Source organism: Ochotona curzoniae, unplaced genomic scaffold, assembly GCF_017591425.1.
Source record: "Ochotona curzoniae isolate NIBS_2020 unplaced genomic scaffold, NIBS_Ocur_1.0 scaffold_3171, whole genome shotgun sequence".
NCBI classification, from domain to species: domain Eukaryota; kingdom Metazoa; phylum Chordata; class Mammalia; order Lagomorpha; family Ochotonidae; genus Ochotona; species Ochotona curzoniae.
This window is the reverse complement of record NW_024467104.1, coordinates 2,578,317-2,585,779: the sequence shown is the minus strand read 5'-3', so window position 1 is coordinate 2,585,779 and position 7,463 is coordinate 2,578,317. Positions and strand designations below refer to the sequence as shown.

General features: G+C 39.9%; 1 pseudogene; it reads left to right on the top strand.

The window, feature by feature from the left end:
• The first annotated feature begins 336 nt into the window (after positions 1-336).
• Positions 337-1,308, top strand: LOC121172281 (annotated as a pseudogene).
• Positions 1,309-7,463: the final 6,155 nt, after the last annotated feature.

The window sequence follows — 7,463 nt, the reverse complement described above, 5'->3', positions numbered from 1 at the left end:
ATCTACCTCTTTCATTTGATTGAATACAAGCAAATAATTAGCTTTACCAATGGCATTAAAAAATGTCAATGTTAAAAATGCGAACATTTCACCTGGGCCAACTACATGACTTGTCACCAATAAACTCCCCAAGTGGGTGTTAACCTCATTCATAAACATTTCCATTAAAGAAAAAAAAAAACTACTGTAGGACTTCTATTGTGAATTCTCGCCTTTGGTTTGAAAACTTCTACCTCTACATGTTTTTAAATCTAGTTTAATATTGCTTTGTGTTTCAGGTTAAAAAGCGACTCCACCACAAAGGGGCTCACCGTTTCCTATTCTTTGACAGAGAACATGTTGGCTTGGAAACCTGTCCTCAACCAATCCGGTCCTACCGAGTTTGTCTTCCGGGTGTTCACCACTGTCCCGGAACTCCAGGTCCTTCTCTTCCTTCTCTTCCTCCTCCTCTACCTCTTGATCCTCTGCGGTAACACGGCCATCATCTGGGTGGTCTGCACACACAGCTCCCTCCACACACCCATGTACTTCTTCCTGTGCAACCTCTCCTTCCTGGAAATGTGCTACACCACTGTGGTGGTGCCCCTGATGCTTTCCAACATTTGGGGGCCTCAGAAGCCCATTCCACTGGCTGGCTGTGGAGCCCAAATGTTCTTATTTAGCACCCTTGGCAGCATTGACTGCTTTCCTGCTGACAGTGATGGCGTATGATCGCTATGTGGCCATCTGCCACCCACTGCACTACACCCTCATCATGACCCACAAGCTGTGCGTTCAGATGGTGGTGGCTCCCTTGCTCTTGCTGTCATCCTCTCCCTTATGCTGCTTGGCTCAGTTTTGACCCTACACATCTGTGGGCACCGCCAGGAAATTAACCACTTCTTCTGCGATGTGGCTGCAGTCCTGCGCCTGGCCTGTGCTGACATCCGCGTGCAACAGGGAATCCTCTACCTTGCAAGCTTCTTCGTGCTGACTGTTCCCTTCCTGCTTATCAGCATCTCCTACGGGTTCATCGCCCGCACCATCCTCCGCATCCGCTCTGCAGAAGGCCGCAGCAGAGCATTCTCCACCTGCTCCTCTCACCTCACTGTGGTCTTGATTCAGTATGGATGTTGCAGCCTAGTCTACTTGCGACCACGCTCCAGCACCTCAGAAGACGAAGAACGAAAACTCGCTCTGGTCTACACCTTTATCACGCCCTTACTCAACCCTTTGATTTACACACTCAGGAATCAAGATATCAAAGGGGCACTGAAGAAAGCCATCCTCAGTAAATCAACCTCTGACAACAAATGTGTGGGAAACTGACATATCTAGTGCTTTTTGTCCAAAACGCTCTGAAGTGCAGACAGAAAAATATTTGCCTGCCTTTGGTGGTTTGCATGTCACACTCTATTTTTTTTTTCTTTTTTGGCTCATAACCTTATGTGCACCATCTTCATCCAATTTCCTGAAATTTTTAAAATAACATTTGAACCTTTGGAAAGTATTTTCAATGTATACGCTTTGTTTACTGAACCTTATTTATTGAAAAGCGCAGAGACAATGAAACAGATCATGGGCCATGGTCTGTTTTCATCCAATGGGCCACTCTTGGAGTACCCATAACAGGCACAACTGGGTTATGAGGAAGCCAGAATTACAGCCAATCTCAGTGTTCCATTTGGATGTCAGGACCCCCACTATCACCTGATCCCTAGTGGCATGTGTATTCACAGAATGCTAGTGTCAAAAGTCAATCTGGACTCACTCTGGTGCTCTCAGGTGGTATCCACATGTCTGTCTCAAGTGACAGCTTATCCATGAAGCCAAAGAACTGCATCCCTGTACAATTGACCTGTGTCCGTTTAGTTTTGGGAATATGTATTTATTTCGTTGAAGACAGAGAGACAGAGAGAAACCCCCTATTTTTTGCCTCACTCCCCAAATGCCCATAACAACCAAACACTGGACCAAGTCAAAACCAGGAGTCAGGAAAGCAATGTGGGTCTCCTATGGAGGTGACATGGGCCCACCAACTCAAGCCATCACCTCCTAACTCTTCTGTAAGAAGCTGGAATCAGGAATGCAGCCATCGTGCAACCCTCATCTCTCTTATAGAGGAAGCAGGGTTCCCAAACAGAATCTTAGCAGCTGCAGTAAATGCACACCCACCTTTTCAGTGTTTGTTGATACATAAATACACGTAGTTATTGGGTAGAAATGACACTTCAATTATCATGTAAACACTTCATAATTATCATATTAATTAGTGTGTACACCACCTTTAATATTTATCGTTTTTATGTGGCAACATTCACAGTCCTCTCCTCCAGCTATTTGGGAATCGACAATTCATTCTCAATAAATACATTATGTTGCTATATATTGTGCTGTAGGATAAATATACTTAGCCCTGCTTGAACAATTCTCAGCTCACCTGCAGTAATTGTTCTGTCAAGACAAGACCCCCATTCATGCTGTGTAAAGATTGATATCATCAGACTTGCTGCCTCTGAAGGAGTTAATAGCATTTATTTATCATATAAAATATCCCTTACTGAGGAATACTCATAAAAGCAAATGTGCAAAGAAATGTGTCTTATTACTGTTTTTGAAATATCCATGCAGAGCAATCAATAGCTTATTTTATGCATCAACTCCCTTCATTCTACACATCTTTCATTTTACCAGATTGGGAGGAAGATAAAATTAGTTGACTAAGCACATGTCATGTTCCACCCCTGCCAGGGCTGGTAGATGCTAGCATACTCGTTTGAACATTCTTCTCTGGTGGCTCTCACAGTAGACTGATGTTCCACCTTACTCGCCACCAGCTTAGGCCTTCCTAGTGGCTGTTGTTCATAGATCTACTCAGGATATGGCACTTCCGTTTCTCCCACCTCAGTACAGACCCACTGCTGAATATATCTTCCTGAATCTGTGCCTCAAATCCACTAACCTCTCAAGCAGAATCTGCTTCATTCTGTGGCTCAGAGCAGAAGCAACTGTACTCTGTCTGCTCACTTACATCCTGAGAAAAAAACAAAGCAAGGAGGAATTCAGGCAGAGTTCTGACCAGGAATTACCTCTCCAGGAGCAGGCAGGAGAGGTGAAAGCTTCCAGGCAAGGATCTGTTTGAGATCTTACTTAGCAACTCCAGAGAGAGTGAGAATATCTACCTAAGAAGTTCATATAATCTTTCCAAACAGCATACAGCCAAGAATACTAAAGCCATTGGTGTTCTCAATTACATAATTTTATTCTAAAAGCATCATCACAGAAAATCACATCACATTGAAAATATAAGGTTCCTGGTTACATTGATGAAGCGAAAAGTTATTAAAATCTAAAACCCAAAAATATGGCATGCATGCATGAAGCAGGCATAAAACCATATATAGCCTTATATTTACGGAGAAACTTTTATCACAGCAGTTATGATCCTGGTTAGGAAAACCTCATTCTTATCAGCATTCCTGAGCCCAAGACCCAGCTCCAATTCCAAACTGTACCTTCCTGGGACACTTTAGGAGGCAGCAGGTGACAGTTTTGGTAGCTGAGGTACTGCAGCCCACATGGAAAACCCACCTATGGTACATATGTGGGAGGAGAACCATTGAATTGGGAATTCTGTTCCTCCTTCTCAAATAAGTAAAATCAATGAATAAAAAAAATCAATGGAAAAAAACTATATTTAAGAATAAAAGGCATTGCTTACGATTACACCTCTAAGTGATAAAAATGAAAATTCAAGCCTGTATTTCCATTAGCATCTTAATTTTACAAAGAAACACACACATAGTGCTGAGCAGAAGTGCGCCCACAAGTTAAACACTGTCATTTGGAGTTTATAGTTTCTCCTTGATTCAATTATGTATTTTCTATGTTTTTAGAAATAAAATTGTTCCTACTGTATGTGAAAAGAATAGTATCACATTGATATGTAGAGAAAGAATGAATTACTTAATAAGTGACACAGAATTCCAAGTGCTTGTAATTTTATCATAAATGTATAGTCACAGAATTTTGAGGAAAGTATAATAGTGCACTGTTATTATCTTGTGATGATGGTAATAGTTCTATGGATGACATTCTATGATTTAGAACTCTGATTCCATAAAAATAAAGATACATCTTTGTAGGAAAGATATACTTTTTAGAAATCTAAATAACAACAAAAAAAAGGAAAACTGAGGGGGGAAAATATTGTCACACACAAGAGGTTAATATATAAACTACAATAATTATGTGTAACTTAGTACAAAGGATCGAAAAAGCAGTAAGAGGATAAGAACAAGTCAAACCACAGGATACACAATTAGTCTATAAATATTTGTTTTATTTCATTCATTTGAAAATCAGAGCTACAGAGAGAAAGAGAAAAAAAGAGATCTTCCATCATTGCCTCACTTCCCAAGTGACCTCAACGTCCAGAGCTGAGCCAGGCTGAAGCAGGACCCAGGAGATTCTTCCAAGTCTCCTGTGTGGGTGGCAGGGGCCCAAGCACAGAATCAGTGCTTGGCTTTTCCTAACGGCTTTTCCTGCGCCATTAGCAGGGAGAAGGATCAGAAATGGAGCAGATTAAAATGAACTGTGACCATACAGAATGTTGGTATCACAGGTGGTAGCTTTAGGAGCTGTACCACAAAGCTGACCCATAAGCTATAAATGTTGAAAAAGTATATCACATGCTTACCAATAATTAAATAAATTTATTCAACCATTTTTACCCTTCAAATAAAACAGGAGAAAATGATTATTTATAACTGATATAACAAAATATGGAGAGACATACAGGCGCATAACCCCTGGAAGTGCAAATTTAGTACAGATTTTTGGAGAGCATTTGGCAATATCTGTCTAAAATTTAACATTTCGGTTGTTTTGAAGTTCTTTGTATATCCTGGAAATTAGCCCCCTGTCGCCTATATCGTGTGCAAAGATCTTCTCCCACTCTGTGGGTTGCTTTTTTACTTTGTTGATTGTTTCCCTTGCTGTACAGAAGCTTCTTAGTTTGATGAGGTCCCATTTGTTTATTCTGTTCTCAACTGCTATTGCTTTTGGTGTCCTTCTTAGAAAGTCGGAACCTACTCCTAGGTCTTGCAGGGTATTTCCTACATTTTCTTGCAAGAGTTTGAAGGTTTCTGGATGTAGGTTTAGGTCTTTTATCCATGTAGATTGGATCTTGGTGTATGGTGATAGATGTGGGTCTATCTTTTTGTTTCTACAGGCTATCAGCCAGTTGTCCCAACAACATTTACTAAAGAGGCCTTCCCACTTGCTTGAACTGTCATTGGTCTTTTTGTCAAAGATTAATTGGTTGTATTTGTGTGGGTTCCCTTCTGGAGCTTCTATTCTATTCCATTGATCTTCCTTTCTGTCTTTGTGCCAGTACCAGACTGTTTTGATAACCACTGCTCTATAGTATGTCCAGAGGTCCGGGATTGTGATTCCCCCTGCTAACTTCTTATTTTTCAGGATGGTTCTAGCTGTTCGTGGTTTTTTGTGTTTCCAGATGAACTTTTGAATCATTGTATCCAGTTCCGTGAAGAATGTTTTGGGCAATTTGATTGGAATTGCATTGAAAATGTATATTGCTTGTGGTAATATAGACATTTTAATGATATTGATTTTGCCTATCCAGGAGCACGGGATGTTATTCCATCTTTTGAGGTTTTGTTCAATTTCCTTTTTAAATAGTTTGTAGTTTTCTTCGAATAGGTCTCCTACGCTTTTGGTTAGATTTATTCCCAAATACTTCATACTTCTCTCTGCTATTTTGAATGGTATCCTGTTGGTTAGATCTTCTTCCATCTTGGTGTTATTTGCGTACACTATGGCTGTTGATTTTCGTTCGTTAATTTTGTACCCCGCCACTCTGCCAAACTCTCGTATAAGTTCTAGCAGTTTCTGTATTGAGTCTCCTGGTTTTTCTATGTATAGGATTATGTCATCTGCATATAGTGAAAGCTTGACTTCTTCGTTTCCTATACGTATGCCTTTGATTTCTTTTTCTTGTCTTATGGCCTCTGCAAGTACCTCTAGAACTATGTTGAATAGCAGTGGTGATAGCGGGCACCCTTGTCTTGTTCCAGATCGCAGTGGGAAGGGTTCTAGCTTTTCTCCATTCAGTATGATACTGGCGTTGGGTTTTTCATAAATTGCTTTGATTATGTTGTGGATTTTCCCGTCTATGCCTACTTTGGCTAGAGTTTTTAGCATGAAGAGGTGTTGGATTTTGTCGAAAGCTTTTTCTGCAAAAACATGGAAGCAACCAAAATGCCCATCAGCAGAAGATTGGATAAGAAAGCTTTGGTTCATCTACTCCATGGAATACTACTCAGCTATTAAGAAAAACAAAATGCAGTTCTTTGTGGCTAAATGGGCACAACTGGAAACTATAATGCTAAGGGAAATGAGCGAATCCCAAAGGATTAGATACCACATGTTTGCCTTGATTTAACCTGTAATTTTTTGTTTGGTCGTTTGTTATTTTTTGAACCTGTCATTGATACTGTCTCAACCCAGATGTTTCGAAGAATGGAACTTGCATTATTTTTAACATATTGTTTACCCAATACTATGTCAATTAATTCCATAATGTTGTATATTGATACTGAGGCCTTGTTGGGGCTTTTAACTGACCGGATCTTTACTCTGTTAGACCTATCTTCAGACCATAGAAGGTCTCCCCAAGAGGCCACTGAACTTATCTGGACAATAAGACGCTGAACTTTATGCTAGGCATGTGATTGCAAGCAATGAATCTCAACTGAACTTGAACTATGGTTATGCAACAAGGTGGAGGAATCCACCATGGGGGGAGGGGTATGGGAGGGGTGGGGGGAATCCCCAGCGCCTATAAAACTGTACTACATAATACAATGTAAGCAACAATAAAAAAAATAAAAAATAAAAAATAAAATTTAACATTTCGAGATCTCTAGCATAACAATAACACTGTTAAGTATCTGTCCTGCAGAAGTGTTGGCATGAGAATTTCAGTTCGTGGGCTCTCTATATTATGAGAAAAAAATCTATACCTGAATTTCAAAAAATTTTTTAGCAAAATAAATTCATCTTTATATCAATTTTCCCATGGACTTTTCAAGCGCTCTTCGACAGCCCCATTTCAGCTCTCAATTGTTTGCAACTCAGCAATTCAGAAGTAGCCTAGTAATCCTTTCGTACAAGAGTATAGAGATCATTGTACATTCTTATAGCCATAAAATAAGTAAGGTATATCTGTGCTTATTCCATGCTATTTTGTTTCGTGGAAGCAAAGGATTGAGGATAAAAGATCCGTAAATATCTTTTAAGGAACTCCATGTCTGTAATAATAATAGTGTCCACAATGAATAATGATTGAGAAATGTGACTATTGATTTGTCTGAATATATGTATTCCTACTCAGAGTACTTTCCCTCTCATGAAAAATGGAGTCATCACTAGCATCTAGAGCTAAGTGATGGACATGAGCA